This window comes from Lactuca virosa, chromosome 1 (assembly GCF_052849685.1).
Source record: "Lactuca virosa cultivar CGN04683 chromosome 1, Lactuca_virosa_CGN04683_v6, whole genome shotgun sequence".
In the NCBI taxonomy this organism is placed as follows: Eukaryota; Viridiplantae; Streptophyta; class Magnoliopsida; order Asterales; family Asteraceae; genus Lactuca; species Lactuca virosa.
Window position 1 is genome coordinate 37,376,831 of NC_136426.1, and position 22,528 is coordinate 37,399,358.

Sequence of the window (22,528 nt, forward strand, 5' to 3'; positions counted from 1 at the left end):
TCAGGGAAAATACTACTGCTCCCAGTTCGAGGTCATGTATCGTGTAGTTGACCTCGTGAGTCTTAAGCTGTGTAACATCCCAAAATCGGGACCCAAAATTTTTTTTTGTCTTAAAATATATTACTTACAATAATAGTCATCAGAAAACAGTAGTTCAATCTTTTAACATAAAATCACAAGTCATAAGCCTCAAAAATCATTCCAGTAAATAGTGTAATATCAGAGTACGAATCTCAGGTTCTCAAGTGCGGAAATCATGTGCAAGTGTGTGATGCGCTGCTACACCACCGGCTCCTTCCCCTTAGATGAAGAGGTACCTGAAACCAAAACTAAAAACCGTAAGCATAAAGATTAGTGAGTTCCCCCATCATACCCACACACAATAATGAATAATCATCGGTATCTTCCAACCGGTAACTGTCAGGCATAACCGGGAGCTGGACTCCCCTTTGGTATCTTTCAACCGGTAACTGGCAACTATCCTCCCCTTCGGTATCTTTTAACCGGTAACTGGGAACTATCCTCCCCTTCGGTATCTTTCAACCGGTAATCGGGGACTATTTCACCCCCTAATACTGCTAACACATATCAGACACAATAGGCATGTCAAGTACAATAATCACATCAAGCACAGAAAACATGTCACATATCAATCCTAGATAGTATTCACAAAGACAATTATCTATCAAACACTCTTACTTGTGGGCCGGCATTGTGGCCGTAGACCCACCCCTACTAGGAGGAAACTCACCTCGAAGTCGCGTAGTGTCTGCACTGATCTCGGTATGGAAATCGACTCTCCCCGTCTCCTCAATCCCTACACGACAAGTCTTCTAAGTCATCAACTCATACTCGTAACCCTTACAAGGGTCACTCAGTCCAAGGCAAAGTCAAAGTCAAATCCATGGTCAAAGTCACCATCTGGTCGACTCGACTAGCCGAGTGAGCCCGTCAACTCGTCGAGTCCCCCTATCCACAAAATGTCATAATCCCATCCCTACTCGTCGAGTCTAGCAAGAGCTCTACGAGTTTGACTTCAACAACACATCGGACAATCTTCAACCGACTCGCTGAGTTCATCTTCATCCATAAGAAGATGTTCAGTCTATGACTCGCCGAGTTCCCTTTGACCTCGCAGAGTCCGTCTTCATGTGGCTGGGACATCGCCTTGAACTCGCCGAGTCTGTTCATCCACTCGTCGAGTCCTATTATTCCCAGGTCCTTAGTGAACCTAAACAACTGGGGAAACCTTCGATCTTAACAACTGGTCCAAAACAGAAGGATTTGGTGGAAAATGCACCCCCACTCGCCGAGTCTCAAGAACGACTCGCCGAGTCCCTCTATGTCCAAAACTATACAGTCGATTATAATGGGTCTTAATGTGTCAAAACCATAGATCTGGCCTCCTAGGATCCATTTTATACGTAAAGTTTCAAACTTGATGTACATGCATGGGGTCTTTGGCTTAAAAGGCCACAAAAATAGGTCTTCAAGATGCATGGATCTCCCATGGCCATAAAGTTGGCACCTTTATGCCATGGGAACCCTTAATGGTTCTAGATCTGAATTCCTTATCCCAAAATCGTGGTTGCATCCAAGAATGGATCCAAAATGGCTTCCAAAAACCCTAAATTACTCCAAAAGAGTATCTAATGAAAGGAGTAGCAAGGTCTGGACTTTTTACCTCCAATAAACAAGAAATGAAGCAAAACCTCTGGATTTCCTTGCTCTTTCTGAAATCCCAAGCTTCTTCTTCTTCCCTTCAACCTTCTAGGGTTTCGTGGGGATGGTATGGGGGTGTTGGAGGCTGCAAAGGGAACCACTTAAGGTGTTTAAATAGGTCGCAAACCCTAAATATTAGGGTTTTGTCCAGACAGCTCCTACTCATCGAGTCGGTCGCCCGACTCGTCGAGCAGGTCACTTAAAATCCGCGCGAAAGGTCGACTTTACTCGACGAGTTGGGCCTTCAACTCGCCGAGTCCCAGGGTAAAATACAATAATACTTGGAATTAAATATGTACCAGGAACCGGGTGTTACAAGCTTGATGAATCAAAGAATCGAGTATTGAATTAATCAGAGTATGAATTCAAGTATGAATGTGAGATTTAACACAGGATGTAAATATGATCTTGTTTCAGATCTATTACGCTTTCGAATGTTTACAGAGTACAATAGACAGGTCTGTAAAAAACTCTCATCTAACTCTAGTAAATATCCCTATTTATAGGGAACTGAAAGCGTACAAAAAATATACTAAGGCATAGACAGTTAAGCTTCGAATAAAAGCGCCTCAGTAAAATAGATTACAAAATATTCGAAGAGTTCAAAACACGTTTCGACTAATTACAACAATTCGACCCTTACAATATCCCCCTTTGTAATAATAGTCGAACTCCTTAATTTGTAAGAAGTGTGATGGAATACAGCAACACTCTTCGAATCTCCGTGTACCAGGAGATAATCTTCTTCAGCTCTTTCTTATCTCCTTCATTGTTCTTCTTGCAATGATTCATACGAACAATTAAGTTCGTATATTGAGACGTTGAATATCTCTCCACTTCGCATGCCTGGAATAAGAACCGTTTAGCTTTTCCAGCTTTGTGTTTTCCTGTAAATACTATTCCAAAAGGCTTCAAGCAGATTTCACCATCAGCATACTTTTTCAATTCTTCTTGAGTCTTCGTTGGTGCCATTGGTGCTTTTATTTCCATTCCTTTGGCAGTAGCTAATTCCACATCTGTTGGTGCCAAGCACTCATAATAGTTTTCGATGAAAATCTTGATGTGAGCAACCCCAAGCTTGAATTCATCCGGTTCAGTGTTTTGCATAAACGAAAATGATTTATCTTTCAAAAGCAATGCAACTTGTATAAGATCATACAAGTTCATTAATGGAAAATCAGCAATCGTAAATTCGCAAATATTTCCATTTGCCCTGGCAACCACATACTTAACGTTCTGGACAGTGTTTTCGAATATCAAGTCCTTTTTCATACTTATGACTTTCTTGATTTTTATTAAAGACCAAACTTCTTCAGGGACTTTTCCAAGAACAGCATGAAAACGAATTTTCATGTGTGTACCTTCATCCTTTTCTTTAAAATTTCCTTCAGTTTTGAACTGAGGCATGATGAACATCATTTCATTTATTGGAAAATCCAGCTGGCTTGTATCAGTATTTGTGACCAAATAACTTTGTTTTGGTTTCTTCTCAAATGAATACATGTGATTATACGCTACCTTGGCCTCAATAGTTTCGTAATTGTAGTGTTTTGATGGATCACCTTTGTCCATTCCCTTCGGATCACTAGTACGCTGAGTCATAATGCTTTGAATAACCCTCAGTTTTTCGATTTCAGCTTCTGCTTCAGCCTTCTTTTCTTCTTTTGACTTTTCCACAACAATCAATTTCCCTTTATCTTTCAAGACTGGATTGTCAATTGCCTCTTTTGGTTTCGAACCACTTCCACCAGTCTCCGTAGATTTACCAATCACAATTCCTTTCGAAATTGATTTTGCAATTGGCATCGTTGTTACAACTATTGAAGTAACCAGTCCAGCAGAAACTATAACTGGTTTTGTTGTTGGGATTTTTGAAGAAAATACCGTTCCCACAACTTTTGCATCTTCACCACTAGCCTTCGACTCACTAGTTTTTCTTTCTCCCCCTTGCACCCCTGTGAAAACAGGCGGGGCAATTGTTGTTGGAAGAAGGCTTGATATGCGAAAGAGTGGAGCAAGTTGCTTGTTGATAATTGCTTCGAATTGGATAAACTTTTGAGATAAAAATTCAGGAGTAATCAGGGAAGAAGAAACCGGCTTGTCAGAAATTTCTTTTAACTCCTTGAGCAAAGTAATCACTTCCTCAAAGTTTGCACTTTCAATTGTTGAAAGTTGAGTAAGTTGAGGACTCAAACTTTCATACAATGTGACAAATTTGGTGACAGCGTCACAAATTATATCAACCTTTTGATTCAAGGATGCATAATCTTGTTGAACAGTAGCAACTTCTTTTTGCATATCTTCACGAAGTTCGTGAATCTGCAAATTTACATCCTCCCTAACTTTCTTCACTTCTTGAACAAAAAGAACATGCCTTTCCTTTGTGACATTCTTCAACTCTTTCAGATCTCCAGCAAACTTTGAATTTTGAGAATTGATTCGAATTTCATTCTTTTGATCACTGAGATCAATCTTCTCCAAAATTCGTGATTCAGAGTCAGTAAGCATTCCAGATACTTTGCTCACAACTCTGGCTTCGAACATCTTCAACATAGTATCAACCTCCAAACTTGAAATAGATGAACCACCCCCCATATCAGCTTGAGATTGAATTATCGAATTCAACTTCTGATTCAGAATTTTAAATTGCTTCATGGTCATCAACATATGATCTGGAAACTGCTCTTCTTCTTCATGAAATTCCAATTCCTCAAACATGCCTCCAAACCCCTCAGTATCAGTTTCTGTTTCCATAAGAATGGTTTCTTGAACAGGTGAAGTTGGTTTGGGTGTTTCAGTAGATTGAGAAGAAAAAATAAAAGTAAAGGGTTGATCGAGAATGTGTTCGAATGTAGGAGAATCAGTGGTTGAAGTAAGAGGAGTAGTGGATGATGGTAAAGAAACAATACTTTCGAAAGGAGCAGAAGTAGATTGACCTTGAGCGTCATTTTTCGAACCTCCTTCACCCATATTGACATTTGCATCCGTATCAGATACGTTTGCAGGGATGCCTGAAGTTCGGACCTCCTCAGAAACTGATTTGGCAACCGGAACTTCGAGTGGTATGATAATCGGCTATTCAACGGATAAACTTTCGTGATGAATATTTGTTTCTGGTGTTTCTGGAACTTTTTCAGCTTCATCTTCTGTGGACTCATTTGTAAGCAAAAGTTTTCGTGAATGCTTCTTCTTCTTCTTCTTCGATATGTGTTTTGCTATGTCTGTAGCCCTTCGTTTCTTTGAAGATGGAGAAACAGGCGCTGGCATTTCACTAAACAAAACACCTTGATGAGTAACCTGAGGCTTTCGTACCACCTGAGATGATGGAGACTTGCGTAGATGCGAAGACATCTTTTTAATTCTTCGAAACATACCAGTTTTCGAAGGAATAACCACTTTCTCTTGAGACTCAGTAACAACAGGTTCAATAATTTGAGTCTCTGCCATTGATACTTCATGAACTACTGACTCGTCAACAATAACTGGCTTCTTCTTTGGAGATTTCGAAGATTTTGAATCCTTGGTTTGCTTTTCAGAAGAATCAGGTTCAGACTTCTTTGATCGTTTAGACTTCTTTTCTTCCCTTGGCAACAATTTCCCAGTCTGAACAGAAGAATCAATTGTTTGCAAATATGCTACTAAGACTGAATTCGTAGGATCAACTCTTTTGAGCATCGCATCTGGAATACGAGCAACATTTGGAAAATCGTCTGCACTATCTGTGACTTCCTTCGGATAGTGGTATGATTGAAAAACAACTTTTTCCTCATCATTGGGTACCAAAATCTCTTCCTTGTTATAAATATATTGCAAAATCAAGCTCCAGTATCTGGCACACGAAATACCATGAATAGCATTCGTATGTTCTACACTCTTTTGGAATTCCTTCCATAATTGTGTAGAATAGTCCACTTGAAGATCATAATAGATGCCAGCAACCATGGCATAAACCTCTATTCTTCCTTTATCAAGACCAACTGTTCTCCTAGTTAAACATCTTAGAAAAATACCAAATAAGAAATTCCAGATTCGTGGAAGACCAGACTTCTTAAAATCACTAATCTTGGACAGTGGATGCTGATATCCCATCTCATTAAACATGTTAACGATTTTAGGTAATGTAAAAGCAACATATGGAGGTGAATTCGGAATGTCAAGAATTTGGCAAAAGAGTTTCTTGGATAACCTGACCTTTTTGTCATTCACCACATGAAAAGTGATTGTATCGGAAGCTTTGTTGTAAGTAGCGGTTGATCCTGCTTGAGAAATCCAAGACATTGGAATAGAGAATGAACTGAACATCACCTTAGATAAAACAGAGCTCTTCAAGGCAACGATCAGCATCTTCAATTCTTCCGGGTATTGAGAAACATCACCCTCCAAGTAATAGTTAGTTGCTTGAATCTTCATTATTGGTACTGACGAGACATCTTCAGTAGTTTGAGAAGGATCAACATCAACGTGAATAGAAGTCACCATTGTTAGGGTTTGAAGATTTTCAAGATCAGAGAATTTGGGGAATTTTTGCTTTTTGATTGCGTAAACTGATAATGAACCCTTGAATCCCCTTTTGTATGTAACCCTGAAGTTTGAATTTGAAGTGGGATGTGTATTTAATGATATCCGACGTGACACCTTGAAAATCGGACCATTACTGCGTAAAAGTAGCCATGCGTCAAAAAGTAGCTGTCACATCACCTTGAAAACCGGACAGAATACCATACGTCATTTATAAATAGCCTGTATTGTTATCCCCAAGAATATTGTAACTGTCAGAACCCTTCGAATGGAAGCAAGGCTCTTTCACTTTTGGGATGAAAAGCGAAGTCATATGCCAGAAGTTTGAAATCATCAGCCTAAGTTGGTATTACTCAGAACCTTAAGGATTTCGTGAGTGCAGTGTTCCAAAGAATGTAAACGAGAAACAAAGATAATAAAAATTTGGGATATTGTGATGTCAAAATATCAATTTGACACAAAAGCAGATGAAATCCCGGGCAAAGATTACTTCATTAATCATTAAGAGAAATGATCAATAGCTTGTGTAGGTTCCCGTGAATTACAAGCGAATACTTGTTGATAAGTATTGAAGGGCTTCTTTTAGAAAGCTTCGTGGGTAGTTCAAAAATTTCGTTACATGTCAACCTAAACATAAGGTGATAAATTGTAACCGAAATTACTTGTTTGACCAGTGTAGTCAGTGATAAGTTTGCTTTGATAAATTTGAAATGACATTGACATTCGAATGAAACTCACACGGAAATCATATTCAAGAACAAGAATTTATGCTGGATCTTGTTGGGTAACAAACATCATGGGTTTCGAATGTTTGATCAAGACCACTCATTCGAAATGAATATGATTTGGAGTTTCGAATTTTGGTACTGAAACAAATGTTTCGTGAAAATCTGGAACATTGTTCCCCGTCAATTCCTTAAAAATGTAGTGAAAATTGGGTTTCACTTTCATCACGGTCTCATGATGTCAGATCATAAACACAGATTTTTGATATGTCTAAGTCTCGATGGGTTTGATCAGAGACCTCTCGGACATATGTCTTCGTGTGTGATTGTGTAAGAACTTTATGGGTGAAAAAGATTGATGTAATACACGAAAGGTACCTCTGTTATTTTTAGATAAAACAGTAAACTCTTAACTCGTTTTGAGAAGAGTCAGGTAGCTCAGAGACTAATGGGAATATAAGCCTGATTGGGAAGAAATTTTCGTATGAAAAATTTCATTAAGGCTTTCATACACACACATTGAGTCATTGGAGACTTTGGACAACATGCAGCAACATGCTTCTAGGGACAACTTAACTAGTTCAAATGATGAAAAATTTATTGATTCATACGAAAAATATACCTGACCCTAGAACTGCAAGCATAATCCACTCTGTATCTTCATGATTATCTGCAACAAAATACTAAAAAGAAATAAGAATCAAAATATTTTTGTTGTTTTGATTTTTCGAAAGTAAAGACAGAACAAACGAAAATCTTTTTGAATTTTTGAATTTTCAAAAACTAAATGACAAGAGAAAAACAAATGAAAATCTTTTTGGATTTTTGATTTTTCGAAAATGAAATGACAAAACAAAAGAAAATCTTTTTGGATTTTTAATTTTTCGAAAATGAAAATATAATGTACTTGTTGCAAAAACACGAAATTTTATCATCCCCTGATAAGTGACAAATGTACGAATTCGAAGGGGTCAAAGCGTTGACTATGAACAGTATCATCTGAATCAACCATTAAAATAAGTGACAAATTTACGAATTCGAAGGGGTCGAAGCGTTGACTATGAACAGTAACCTCTGAATGCTGAATGACTTTGCATTGTCTTTTATTCAGCGCCTCTGATTCATTCCTGGTCAACCATCATTCTGCTTTTTCACATGGAACAGAATTTCCATCGATCATTCCAAGCCCTTCTATAATTTTCACAAGGGATTTTTCATCTAAAGGTTTCGTGAAAATATCAGCTAACTGATCAGTTGTTTTCACGAAATGTACTTCAATATTTCCATCCTCCACATGATCCTTGATGAAATGATAACGAAGTGCTATATGTTTAGTCTTCGAACGTTGCACAGGATTATGACAAATTCTTATTGCACTTTGAGAATCACAATATAATGGAATCTTTTTCATATTGATTGCATAATCACGCAATTGACTTTGAATCCATATAATTTGTGAAGTGCAAGCAGCAACAGCCACATATTCTGCTTCAGCTGTTGAAATTGAGACACATGTTTGCTTTTTCGACTGCCAGCTCACCAATTTGCCATCGAGAAATTGACATCCACCACTTGTGCTTTTTCTATCAAGATTACAACCACCCAAGTCTGCATCCGAATATGCTTGTACAAAGAACCCAATGTTCGAAGGATACCATAATCCTAATGAAATTGTTCCTTTAAGATAACGAAATATATTCTTCACAGCAGTGAGATGTGGTTCTCGTGGATTTGATTGATACCTTGCACAATTACAAACAGAAAACATGGTATCAGGTCTACTTGCTGTAAGATAAAGTAATGAACCAATCATGCTCCTGTAAAGAGTTAGGTCAACTGCAGGTTTATCTAACGAAGGTGTCAACTTTATGCCCGTTGCCATTGGAACTCGTAACTTTGTGCTATTCGTCAATCCAAACTTTTCTAGCAGATTCTTCGTATATTTTTCTTGATTAATAAAAATTCCTTCTCTGCTTTGACGAATATTCAATCCAAGAAAATTATTGATTTTTCCCATCATGCTCATTTCGAACTTACTTTTCATCAAATCTTCGAATTCTCTAGATAAAGCAGGGTCAGTTGAGCCAAAAATAATATCATCAACATAAATTTGAACAAGCATTAGATGATTCCCAACTTTCTTTCGAAATAATGTGGGATCAACAGATCCTTGTTTAAATTTAGATTGCTTCAAAAATGAAGTAAGAGTTGCATACCATGCTCGTGGTGCTTGTTTCAAACCATAAACTGCCTTATCTAAAATATAAACATGATCTGGAAATTCCTCATTAGTAAAACCTGGGGGTTGTTCCACATAAACTGTTTCTTCAAGCTCTCCATTTAAAAATGCACACTTTACGTCCATTTGATAAACATCAAAGTGTTTGTGAGCTGCATAAGCCAGAAATATACGAACCGCCTCGAGTCTTGCGACAGGGGAAAAAGTTTCTTCATAGTCGATTCCTTCTTGTTATGAATATCCTTTAACAACAAGTCTGGCTTTGTTTCGAACAATATTTCAATCTTTGTCGGTTTTATTTTTAAAAATCCATTTTAACCCGACAATCGAAACATTTTCAGGTTTAGGAATTAATCTCCAAACCTTGTTTCGTTCAAATTCAGACAATTCAGATTGCATTGCAACAACCCAATCTGAGTGTTCCATTGCAACCTTAACTGTTTTTTGTTCAATTTTAGAGATGAAAACATTGAACATGCAAAATTCTTGATGAGTATTCAATACCTCATTCTTTGCACGAATTTGAGCTCTTGTTAAAACTCCCTCTTGTGGATTCCCAATTACTTGATCCTTCGGATGATCTCTTGTCCACTTTTCCATTGGCGGATATGCTGGATCAAATTCCAAAGGTGCATCTTCATATATATCGTCATTCTCTGAACCTGCAATCTAACAAACATCATCAAAATCATTATTATTCTCAATGTTTTCTAAATGCTCCCCCTCAACATTATGCTCCCCCTCAACATCAGCATTCAATCTTTCTTTCTCCCCCTCGAAAGAATGCTCTTCCTCATCTAAAGTATTCGAATCCAAGTGCTCCCCCTCCATTGGATTGTTTTGCATACTTTCGCCTTTCTCTGGAGAAATTGATGTTGAATCATCAGTAAGCTTCGTTAGTTCAGAGAGTTGATTATCATTTGCATTTATTTCAGCATCAACAGCATGATCTGAAATTCCAAAAATTAAATCATAATAAATATCTAAGGTTTGTGAGGATTCAGATTCATCTTGTATGTTTTTCAGAATAGGATGATTTTCAAACTGCGATGTTGTTTGTTTAATGTAGTAATCATCAAATGTAAGATTAAAAGTTTCTTCAACTTTTCATGTTCTTTTATTCAACACACGATATGCTACTGAATTATGCGAATATCCCAAGAAAATTCCTTCATCTGCTTTTGCTTGAAATTTCGTAAGATTATCCTTGAGATTCATAATGAAGCATCTGCATCCGAAAACATGGAAAAATTTGACGTTAGGTTTTTTATTGTTGAGAATTTCATATGGAGTAATGTTAAAACGACGATGAATGAAAGATCTGTTTTGAGTAAAACATGCGGTGGATACTGCTTCAGCCCAAAGATATTATGGAAGATTCGCATATGCCAGCATAGTCCTTGCAGCTTCGCATAGAGACCTATTTCTTCGTTCAACAACACCATTTTGTTGTGGTGTGTATGGAGATGAAAAATTATGCGAAATCCCTTTGTCCACCAAAAATGAATCAAGGACATTGTTCTTAAATTCAGTTCCATGATCACTCTTAATTTTTCGAACAATCTTCTTCAATGTTGTTTCCATCTTTTTGATAAAGTCAATCATGATTTGTGCAACTTCGGATTTAAGCCTAAGAAAATAAACCCACGTAAATCTGGAAAAATCATCAACAATAACTAAAATATACCTTTTCTTGTTGAGAGTTGAAACTGTCGAAGGACCACACAAATCAATATGTAAGAGCTCCAAAGGTGCGACAATTTTCGAATCTATCGTAATTGGATGACCTTGTTTATGTTGCTTGCCAACTTCACAAGCTGCACATAAAGAATCATTGTCAAATTTAAGTACAGGTAAACCTCTTACCAGAGCTTGTACCACAAGTTTATTGATGTTTCGAAAATTAAGATGAGAAAGTCTTCGATGCCATAGCCAACTTAAGTCTGATGTTGCTTTCGAAAGAAGACATATAGCAGGTTTCCCTACTATCGGATTGATATCCAAAGTGAACATGTCACCTTTCCTTTTGGATTTCAGTAACACTTCTTTATTGTTGACATTTGAAATAATACTTCCTTCTTCATTAAAAAGAACTTGATTGCTAGTGCCCACAACTAGTTGAGAAACACTTATCAAGTTATGTTGAAGACCTTCAACATATGCAACACGATTCACTGTGAATTGTCCATTCGTGATCTTCCCATATCCTTTGACTTGACATTTTTTATTGTTCCCAAACTTCACAACTCCAGCATTTTTTAGGCTTTGAAAATCACGTAAATTCTTCTTCTTCCCAGTCATGTGACGAGAGCACCCACTATCTATGTACCACTTGTTATCATATTGCTCGTCACATAGTACCTACAATCAGTGGAAAAATTTAGGTACCCAAGGCTTTTTGGGTCCTTGGAAATTAGATTTCAATTTCGAATGTAATGAAGAATTTTTAACCCAATCACAAACTTTGGTTTTGAGACTATCAATTAAGTTTACATCTTCATTTAAAGAAACCGAAACATAAGTTTTTGATGGTTTCGAATGTCCACTGACATTACTCTTCAAATTCTGAGTTTGTGAATGGACAATCTTTGCTTTTAATACTGGTTTCCAAGCTTTGACTGATATGTTCGAATCCTTAGAAGATGAACTTCCATTTGATGAAGTATTCACATATTTCTCATATGCTTTGTGAATTTGCTCCTTTGAGAATGTATTCGACTGATACATCTTTCCTTTTCCTTCAAGCCAATGATCAATGTTCTTCCTTGAAGTCATTCCTTTTTCACGTGAAGTTTTCATAGTTTCTTTCTTCGTATGATTAGGAAAATTTGGCTTTTGAGGAACAAAATCAACTTTTGGATTTGTTAGAAAAGATTGAGCATATGATGTATCAACTGTTGATTTAAAATGTTGACGTTGAAAGAATTTTTGATTTGGATTTGATTTTATTGAAAATGTTCTTGAGTTATTAGATTCTGAAACTTTCGAAAACCTTGGTTGTTTATTCACTTCAGACCTTGAATGATTTGATTGTAATGAATGTTGATTATTTGTTGAAAAAGAGGAATTTTTAGCTTTGAAAACATTTTTGGGTGATTGTGATTCATACATCTTTTTAGACTCAATATTCTGCCAAAATATTTTCTTCATAGCTTGTCTTTTTGAAATGTTGTTTTCCTTCGAAAATTTGTCAATTTGATCTTTAAATTCCTTAGAGTTTAGTTTGACAACTTTTTCATTTTCCTTTTCAACTTGTTTTGATTTTTCAACCCATTTTCTTTGTGGTTTTTGACGTTGAAACACATACGAATTCTTTGTTAAGTTGTTTTCAACTGTGCTTTGATTTGCAAAAAAACCTTCATCAGTTGTTTTTCAATTATCTTCTTCAACTAACTTCTTTAATTCTGGTTTGATATTCTCAACATTTCCAGTAGTTACGAATACTTGATTTGGAAAAATGACATCATCTGTACACTTGAAATTTGGATAAACCACTGTATTCGTTTCAAGATAGTTTTCACCTTTTTCATTCATTATTTTTTCGAACTTTTGTGTATCACAATACACTTGATCATCCACTATTCGAGGAGTTTCTTCTTCCTTTGAAGATTTCTTTTCCTTTGAAATTTTCTCTTCATCTTCATCATCACTATCATCAGTTTCACTGTCTTTGAGATCTACGAAGTCCATATCACAAACTTTCGAAATTGAGGGTATATCAATTTCTTTCTCAACCATCAAATCCTTAACTTTTTCTTTCCCTTTAAATGTTGATGCAACATTAACAACAGACAACTGAGAACAATCAACATCTTCAAGTTCACTAATTTCACTAATATTGTCATAATTATCTTCAATATCAGCAAAATTAGATTGAGAATCAGATGTTAAATTCTCAGTCTTTTTCAAAATTTGAATTTGTTCAGATTTAGTCAAAGTATCATTCACTATGTTAACTAATTCATTCGCATCAAGACATTCATCAATTTTGACAATTCCATATTTATATCTATCATCAGGAACTTTGTCAAAATCAGCTATTATTTGCTCACAATCATACGAAATATTATCTACCTTAGCTCTTTCGAATGCTAGAAATGGTAGTAATTTTCTATGTTGCTCTTTACTTATGTCACATGAATGATGTAAATCAGTTAATTTGCCATAAAGTCTTTTAGCGGAATTATAATAAATGTTTCTTTGTTCTAGCAAAAGTTTGACTTCACTCGTTAAAGTATCCCTATCACACATAATATTTGTTATTTGTAATTCCAAACAATCAATTTTGCTTATTTTCAAGTCTAATCTCTTTTTGGTCTCTAATAACTTCATGGACAATTTGTTGGCCTCATTGCTAGCAGACACAACAATTGAATCAAAATAAGTAATCGTCTCATCAAAAGATATTAGTTCAGAATCATAAGCATGTGTAGGAATATTAAAAGATTCGAGAATTTTACGTACCTTTGTTGTCATTGGAGATTTGTCTGTTGTCTTGGATACGAAGCATCATCCTTTTACTTCGAATTCCTCGTCATCTGAGTCCTCCTCCATTTTCGCATACATTGCTCCATGTGTTGGATTCCTCATTTCTTCGTCGTCTGATCCGGATGACCAGATTTGATAAGTTCCATCTTCATCCTCATGTTCACCCTTTGCAACCAATGACAAATTCTTGGCTTTTGCAAGAACCTCCTCAAGCCTCTCTGCATAATACGCCTCATCTTTAACTTTATTCTTCCTCTCATCCTTCTTCCGAAGCATATAGTCATTCGCAAGATGATTAGCTCCGCTGCAATAATGACAATCTATTCCTGCATCACCTTTCAGCTTCTTCTCACTTTTTCCTTCAGCTATTTTCGAATCTTTCTTCTCAATTTTCTTTTTCTCCTCAACAACATTTTTACTCACAGCACTTCCTTTCACCTCAGCAAGCTTAGTCTTCGAATTGAACGGCTTTTTGAAAAACTTCTTAACACGATTATTCGAGTAAAATGCTATTGCTTCATCATCCGAATTCATGATGAATCCTTCTTCTTCCTCTGAATCACCATTTTCAGCTTCTTTCTCAGAAATCTTTGACACAAGAGCTAATGGACCTTCTAAATTCAGCTTCGATTCCTCAGCAATTTCATTTACCTCAATTTCGTGTGTCTTCAACTGATTGTACAAATCATTGAGAGTTGATGTATCAAAACTTTCCTGATTCTTCACCATCATACTCACACTTCTCCATTCTTTTCGAAGACCCATCACAAAGATGAGATTAAATTCCATTGAAGTCCTGGTAATTCCATAGCGATTGCAACGATAGATTAACTCGTTCAGACGATCATAGTAAACTTCAATTGTTTCTCCTTCTTTTTGTTTGAAATCTTTCACTCGACCAAACACTGTTTGACTGAATTGATTTTCGTCTTCTCACTTCCTTGAAACTTATCTTTCAGATTGTTCCAGACCTCCTTTGCCGTTGTACAACTCCTTACGTAATTTTACACAACTGGAGGTAAAGCACCTCGCAGTTCCCTCATACATCTCTTCTCCAGTTTCTTCAGACGATCAGTTTGATTACAACACCAGAACTTGTAGAAGATGATCAGATTGGTTGAACATTCACTGGAACATTGACACTTCCAGTGATACATGTCCATAATTCTTCATCAAGACCATTCAGATAATCCTGCATCCGATCAGCCCACTGATCATAATATTCAGGAATTAGCATTGGAATTTTGGTCGATGATCCTAACAGATGAGAAAACGAAGTCATCGAATTGAGGTTGAAGCTCGCCATTGTTGTACGGAAGTTGATTTTGAAAATTTTTAAGAAAATTTGGAGATTTGAAAACAAACTAGTTGAATCAGATCGGAATTACAAGAAGAACACTCGATTCAACAATTCAAATGCAGAATCAAATCACAAACTAAGATCTAGACAATTTTTCACTATCAAAAAGTGCGGAAACTTTTGAACCAAAAAGTTGATTCAAAAACTTTTTGAATAGATGAAAATTAGATCACAGGAGTGATTCCTGCTCTGATACCAATTGATGAATCAAAGAATCGAGTATTGAATTAATCAGAGTATGAATTCAAGTATGAATGCGAGATTTAACACATGATGTAAATATGATCTTGTTTCAGCTCTATTACGCTTTCGAATGTTTACAGAGTACAATAGACAGGTCTGTAAAAAACTCTCATCTAACTCTAGTAAATATCCCTATTTATAGGGAACTGAAAGCGTACAAAAAATATACTAAGGCATAGACACTTAAGCTTCGAATAAAAGCGCCTTAGTAAAATAGATTACAAAATATTCGAAGAGTTCAAAATACATTTCGACTAATTACAACAATTCGACCCTTACAAAGTTGTCTCGAGGCATAGGCAATGACCTTTCCTTGTTGCACGAGTACACAACCTAGCCCTTGTTTAGACGCATCTCAGTAGACTACAAAATCTTCCGTCCCTTCCGGAAGGGATAAGATCGGGGCGTTGCATAGGGCTTGTTTTAGCGTTTGGAAAGCAGCTTCTTGTTTCTTCTCCCAGTTGAATTTTACTTCTTTCTGATTCGAGTTAGTGAGTGGCTTTGCGATCTTGGAAATTTTTTTTATGAATCACCTGTAGTAGCTAGCAAGGCCTAAGAATTGACGAATTTCTGTTGGTGTCCTTGGTGTTGCCCAGTTTTCAATTGCCTTGATTTTGGAGGGGTCCACGTGTATCCCTTCCTTGCTGACCACGTGACCTGAGAAATCCACTCTTCGAATCCAGAATTCGCATTTTGAGAACTTTTCATATAACTTCTCCGCCTTTAACGTTTCAAGACTTGTCGTAAGTGTTGACTATGCTCTCCCTTGCTTTGCGAGTAGATCAGTATGTCGTCGATGAATACTATCACAAATTTGTCTAAGTAAGGTTGGCACATACGGTTCATTAGGTCCATGAACACCGCGGGTGCATTTGTCAATCCGAAGGGCATTACTACGAATTCGTTGTGACCATAGCGAGTTCTGAATGCGGTTTTGGGGATGTCTTCCTCGTGGACTCGCAGCTGATGGTACCTGGATCTTAGGTCAATCTTTGAGAAGTAACTTGATCCTTGCAGTTGGTCGAAAAGGTCGTCGATTCGGGGTAGAGGATATCGGTTTTTGATGGTGAGTCTATTCAGTTCCCCGTAGTCAATGCACATACGGAATGATCCGCCCTTCTTCTTTACAAACAAAACCGATGTTCCCCAAGGCGAGAAGCTTGGTATGATTAACCTTTTACTCAGTAGTTCGCTCAGCTGACTGGACAGTTCTTGCATTTCCATTGGAGCTAATCGGTATGGCGTCTTGGCTATGGGTGTAGCTTTAGGGATTAAGTCGATTATGAATTCGACTTTTCGCGGTGGTACTCCTGGAAGGTCTTCGGGAAATACGTCAGGGAATTTGCAAACTTTCGGAATGTCCTTGATGTTCTTTTCTTCTTTCATCTTATCGACAACGTGAGCTATGAAGGCATGGTTTTTCTTGTGTAAGTACTTCTGAGCCTGGATACAAGAGGTGATTCGGAGGTTCGTGCCGGGTTTGTCACCGAAGATGACCAAGGTCTCGTTACACGGAAGGTGAAGGCGAACGACCTTTTCATAACACATAATGTCAGCATGGTGAGGACTTAACCAGTCCATGCCAATGATAACATCAAAACTCCTTATTGTAACCGACATTAGGTCAGAATGAGTGGTTGTTTAAAGTTAGAGTGCATCCTATGTATATGTCATTTGTGATTTCGGTTTTTCCGTTAGCCATTTCTACAGTAAATGTTTCATTAAGTGTTTGAGGTGTTTGCTTGAGAAAGTGTTCAAATTTATGACTCGCAAAGCTCCGTTCCACAACGCTATCGAATAGTATGCATGCATATGTGTTATTGAGGAGAAATGTACCGGTAACCACCGTAGGGTCTTTCATCGTCTCCTCATTCCCTATTTTTAGGATTCTTCCCGTGCCCCCAGTATTCCTGTTGTTGGCTTTTAGGCACTCCCTCCTGAAATGTCCCGTTTCCCCGCATCCATAGCATGCTTGGCTTACTCCGACATTGGCGGTTTGCGTGGTTTGTTGTGCCGACGCTTTACTGAAATGGGCGGTGTGCCCCTTCATGTTGCAATTATTACAGTACATCTCTCATCAGGCTCCATGGTGATAAAAGTTGCACTTGTTACATTTTGGGAGGGTCCCAGCATATTGTTTGACGGGTGCTAGAGCGGCAGGGATAGTAGCGGCGTGGACTGCCACAACTTGTTGTTTCTTTACGGGCTCTTGCGTTGGTTGGCCCTTCTTCTTGTTCCAGAACTTTCTCTTATTGTCACTCCCTTTTGTTTGTTCGGGGACGGGGGTCATTATGCCTTGGCGAACTCCATGATCGATAAGTCTTTGGGCCAAGTGTTTGGCATTGTCAAAAGTGGCTGGGTTTGAAGCTATCACCTTTCCTTGAACCTGGGGGGATAGTCCTCAGATGAAACGTTCCACCTTCTTGCTTTCCGGGGTGATCATCCCGAGACATAGTACTGCTAGATCACTAAATCTGGCAGTATAGGCTGCGATGTCTGAGCCTGTCATTGTGAGGTTCCAAAGCTCTTGTTCCAGTTTTTGCACTTCGCCCCTTGGGCAATACTCCTTCAGCATCATGATCTTCAGGTCTTCCCGGATCATCGCGTTAGCCACCGGGAGAGTTAGTGACTTGACATGGCTATTCCACCAGAAAAGGGCGCCGTCAATGAAGGTGCAGGGTGCAAATTTGAATTTGCTCTCTTTTGGGCATGCACAGATTTTAAACACCGACTCTGTCTTCTCGAACCATCGTGTCAGGGTAATGACACCTCCACTTCCATTAAAGGGTTTGGGTTTGCAATTTGTGAAGTCTTTGTAGGAGCGTTCCCTTGGGCGTCCCTGGCTTTCTCCCTGGTTAAAATTAATGGTACTGTTTCCGGTTCCATTGGCACCATTTGTGCTAATTTGAGCCACAACTGCTGCCACAGCGGCTGTTACCGCAACTTGAAAAACGGCAGAATCCATCTGTGGAGGAGGTGGCGGTGGTGGAGTTGTTGATGTGTTATTGTAATGCCTGTTAGATTTGCATGGTGGCATTCTTCTGCCATAAAGTTTAAAGATGAAATGATGATGAGTTTTCAATAGTGGTTACAAGTCAGGTGTTATCGGACTAGATTATTTTAGTCCTATGTGTTTTATGTTCCGAATTTAGTGTATTTTGTAAGCGATTCATGATGGAAGTCTACCATAGTAATGTAGCAGTTAACAATCAATTTATGAATTTAATAGTCGCACTCCAATGAAATAAAATGCATGTCAATTTCATTGATATATTTTAGTACATAGTGTTTAGAAAATTTGACCTTTTAAGTAGGCCTACAATACATCAATGTAAAGGAAACTTTTGACAGCATATCGACCCCTTGAATAGTGTAATCACTTATTCATAGGGTTGAACATACATATAGGAAGGAGTAGCACCAAGGCTTACTCGTAAAACCTAGTCTATAACAAAATTTTGAGTAGTAAAAGTACTACTCATAGTGCGTGGTATCCTGTGAGCCATAGGGTGAAGTTATGAAGGTCTGCATCTCCTTCACTCGGCGCTCAGCCTCGATAACACGTCTCTCCATTATGGCCTAACGTTCCTAAAACTCATTCATCTCGGATTGGGTCGTGGTAACCTCATCCTGTAGGGTCTTGGTGCGATCCTAGGTTCGATCATGATCTTTGTCCAGACGACGAAGACAGACAACGGTGAATACGGTGGTGGCACCAATCTCCATGATCTAGTCGGTGGATGCCCTTGCCTGCTCACCTTGGCGAGCGATGCAACGTATCAGGATAGGGAGAGCGCTGTCTGCTGAATCCCCTATGTCGAGGTTGTAGAAGCCTCGCTCCATACCATAAGGAGGGCGTTGGCCTTGTTCCTAGCTCGATCTCCTAAAATCTACTGCCCGACGGGGTGTCGGGCCCTATAAGTTCCGTATGGGAGCGGGGTTTTGGGCGACATGGGGTGGATTGTAGACTTCGGGTTCTGTGTCGGAGTCTTCCTCGACTTCCTCCGCGTCTTCTTCCTCCTCAGGATCCTCTCGGGGTCTTCCTCCATTAACTCCTCAGGATCTTCTTCAATCCAACCTCCATTTCCCTGGTTAGGGAAATAAGGGTCTCCAGGTATATAGAATCCTTCCATGACGTATGTGCAAGAATAGAGGTATGAGAAATATAAGAAGGTTTTAAGTGTATGACTCTTTAGTATTCTAAAATACTCCTATAGTATTTTTATGCTTTACGTTTGGTTCTTAGAGTTTCTTTGTATGGGGTTGGTAAGTTTTAGATTTGTTGCCCACCACGACCATTCCTAAACACATGTTAGTCATATCTCGTATAAATATAGTTGATCAGACTATATTTATCCCAGACATGATTACATAACTGTCTAGGCTTAACCGTAGCGTTCAACTTATCATAATACTTTTATATGGTTCTTATTACGACACTGTGTAGTATGTATGCATGTATATATACTTTTATAAAAATATCATTATATTTTAAAAGTATATTTCTTAGTCAGAGTGTTTTAGCCCCATTTAATTTATAGTTTTATATCTTACATGGTTTTATATACTTAGTTCACTATAAACAATGCTCTGATATTAATCTGTCACACCCCCAAACCAGAACGGCGGAAACGTCCGGGGGTGGATGACTTTCATGTACAGTATCATAACAATTGAATATAAATGATCAAAGCCATACAACCATCATATTGATAATTAATAAGTTTACATTATATTCAAATCATTATTTGCTTGACATCAAATACATGTGACAAAATATATAACGTGATGCTATAGTGCTCCATCCCCAAAATCGTTGTGGTTACCTGTTTACTGATTTCCTGAGAATACAAGAGGTTTTGAAAGAGTGTTAACAACTAAGTTGGTGAGTTAATAAGAGTTTTTTATGAGGAAAAGACTGCCATTTATCCTTATAAAATGATAGAGTGTGTTTCCAGAAAATCCAATATTTTCGCTTAAAATGAGTTGTAGTCTTAGAAACCTTAAGGCAGATATGTAAAAGTATTGCTACTCTTAAAATAGTATTTTGTAGTTTTAATCTAATAAAACCATTTGAATGTATAATTCTAGAAACGTAACTTGTACCGTACTGGAAAATAGTGTAATGTAGTTTTATCTATATAAAACCAATTGAAGGTATGTTTTCCTCGTAAACCAAATGTATTGTTAATACCACATGTGAGTTATTATAACCATGCTAGCGACTAGTGGGTTGTACGATGTTCTTCCGGCGTCGGAATGGTTATAATACAGGACTTTAGTATGTACTCTAGTAAGTAACAATTTGTATATTAACACAAGTTCTCTTGTGTTTAACTTGTATTCTCCGCCTAAAAGCATGAAAAAATCTTGGAAAATGTAGGGGTATGAACTCACCTTGAGTGTGTTCGTGGTTGGATGAAAAGGTGACGGTGAAGATCTTCGAGCTAAGAACACTCGAAAGTAATTGTATCCTAAGAGTTTTAAACACACGATAATGTGCGTAAATGAGATGAACTTATCAAGAAAGTGTTGTATAAACACTAGATTATATAAGGAAATACTTACAATAATTCTTAAGTATCAACTTGAAGAATTAGCTTCTTGGGGATGCTTGAAGGAGGTTCTGGGGAAAGTGTATGAAGATAGTGTCTCACAACCTTGTATCAACGATTTATGTGTAGTGTAATAAAAACCATTTTGTATGTGGAAGTATTATCCTTCCGTAGTAGTTACGTAGTGTAAAATAATTATGCCTTTAAATAATTATTTTTTATTGTATCCCGAAATGGCAAAATAACGTAAATGACCCATAAACTATACCTATTGTAGTTTATAATGTATATTCCGTTGAAATAAAAACCTTTGTATTTTTAGCAAACTTTGCATGTAAAAGTTCACAAGCTTGGTAGTAACGTTATTTCATGTATTTAGTATTTTTACATAAAATGTACGAAAACATAAGTAACGATTTGTATATTAACACAAGTTCTCTTGTGTTTAACTTGTATTCTCCCCCTAACAACATGAAAAAATCTTAGAAAATTTAGGGGTATGAACTCACCTTGAGTGTGTTCGTGGTTGGATGAAAAGGTGATGGTGAAGATATTTGAGCTAAGAACACTCGAAAGTTATTGTATCCTAAGAGTTTTAAACACACGATAATGTGCGTAAATGAGATGAACTTATCAAGAAAGTGTTGTATAAACACTAGATTATATAAGGAAATACTTATAATAATTCTTAAGTATCAACTTCAAGAATTAGCTTCTTGGGGATGCTTGAAAGAGGTTCTGGGGAAAGTATATGAAGATAGTGTCTCACAACCTTGTATCAACGGTTTATGTGTAGTGTAATGAAAACCATTTTGTATGTGGAAGTATTATCCTTCCGTAGTAGTTACGTAGTGTAAAATAATTATGCCTTTAAATAATTATTTTTGTATTGTATCCCGAAATGGCAAAATAGCGTAAATGACCCATAAGCTATACCTATTATAGTTTATAATGTATGTTCCGTTGAAATGAAAAGCTTTGTATTTTTAGCAAATTTTGCATGTAAAAGTTCACAAGCTTGGTAGTAACGTTATTTCATGTATTTAGTATTTTTACATAAAATTGTACGAAAACATAAGTAACGATTTGTATATTAACACAAGTTCTCTTGTGTTTAACTTGTATTCTCCCCCTAAAAACATGAAAAAATCTTGGAAAATATAGGGGTATGAACTCACCTTGAGTGTGTTCGTGGTTGGATGAAAAGGTGATGGTCAAGATCTTCGAGCTAAGAACCCTCGAAAGTGATTGTATCCTAAGAGTTTTAAATACACGATAATGTGCGTAAATGAGATGAACTTATCAAGAAAGTGTTGTATAAACACTAGATTATATAAGGAAATACTTACAACAATTCTTAAGTATCAACTTGAAGAATTAGCTTCTTAGGGATGCTTGAAGGACGTTCCGGGGAAAGTGTATGAAGATTTGAAGATGTATGAAGTTGAACTTGTTTCTTTGAGATAACATATAAGAAGTTCGAAGAATGGAAATGTGGATTGTGAGGAGTTTTCGGCCTATTAAATAGAAGAGGGGGTGAGTGTGAAGTGATGTTTGCATTGGTATGTGTAATTTATCACCTTGGGAAAAGAATCCACCAATCAAGTGGCAGCATCATTGAATCAAATCGGTGATTTTATCCAAGACATGACTGAAATCACCCTTAAGCCACCGAAAT